Here is a 1296-nt window from a genome sequence, read left to right on the forward strand (position 1 = left end):
GGTCAGGGTCAGGGTCAGGGTTTGATTCCCGCCTCCGCCTTGTGTGGAGTTTGCATGTTCTCCCCGTGCCTCGGGGTTTCCTCCCGGTACTCCGGCTTCCTCCCCTGGTCCAAAGACATGCATGGTAGGTTGATTGGCATCTCTGGAAAATTGTCCGTAGTGTGTGTGTATGTGTGCCCTGTGATGGGTTGGCACTCCGTCCAGGGTGTATCCTGCCTCGATGCCCAATGATGCCTGAGATAGGCACAGGCTCCCCGTGACCCGAGAAGTTCGGATAAGCGGTAGTGAGTGAGAGTAAACACTACAGCCGAACCAGAAGAAAGACTTTTTTCCTGCTCTGAGGTGGAACTTGTTCGGTTGTCCAATCAAAAAGAAGCTCTGTTATAACCTTCACTTTGTCTCTACGCTGATGACCCATCATATCATATCACATTTTATTTGTCTCACACACACACACACACACACACACACACACACACACACACACACACACACACACACACACACACACACACACACACACACAGGGGACGAGATGCAGTGAAATGATTTATGCAACTGTCCGGTATAAGAATAAAGAATATAAAATAAAAATAAAATAATAAGAAAATATAAACTATATAAAAACTATTAAATATATGGAGAATATGAAGAAATAATGTATATACATAAATATGTATTTATTACAGATGTTCTAACAAACATCTCAAATTTAGTCAGGAACATCTGATCCATCAGTGTGTTGTGTCGGTTAGTTAGTGGTGCTGAGAACCACTTCCTGTTCCTCAGAGGATCTACACCAATCAGCCATAAGTTTAATGATCATGTCTCAGAGGTTTATTCAGCAAGTGAACACTTAGTTCTCAAAGCTGATGTGGTGGAAGCATGAAAACACTGGATGTACTATGGGGAAAAGGTGAGGCAGTGGAGGCAGAGTCATGCTCTGGGCAACGTTCTGCTGGGACACTTTGGGTCTGAGAGTTCATGTTGATGTTACACGTTGACACGTAGCACCTACTGTACAGAACATTGTTTCAGACCAAGTTCACCCCTTCATGGGCTTGGTGTTCCTTCATGGAAGCAGTAGCTCAGTGTTTATTCTGACCAAAAGGTTAAAGATCTAAACACCCCCTGACACTGCGGGCCTGAGGGTGGGTAAAGCCGTCATGTTTATTAAACTAATTGTACAAATGTGTTGTCACTCAGGGCTGAGCCAGATTCGAACCAACAACCACAGCACTGAGAGACAGACACTTTAGACAGTGCACACACAAGATGTCTCGACTCATAGAGTCT

Source organism: Tachysurus fulvidraco, chromosome 1 (assembly GCF_022655615.1).
Source record: "Tachysurus fulvidraco isolate hzauxx_2018 chromosome 1, HZAU_PFXX_2.0, whole genome shotgun sequence".
Taxonomy (NCBI): domain Eukaryota; kingdom Metazoa; phylum Chordata; class Actinopteri; order Siluriformes; family Bagridae; genus Tachysurus; species Tachysurus fulvidraco.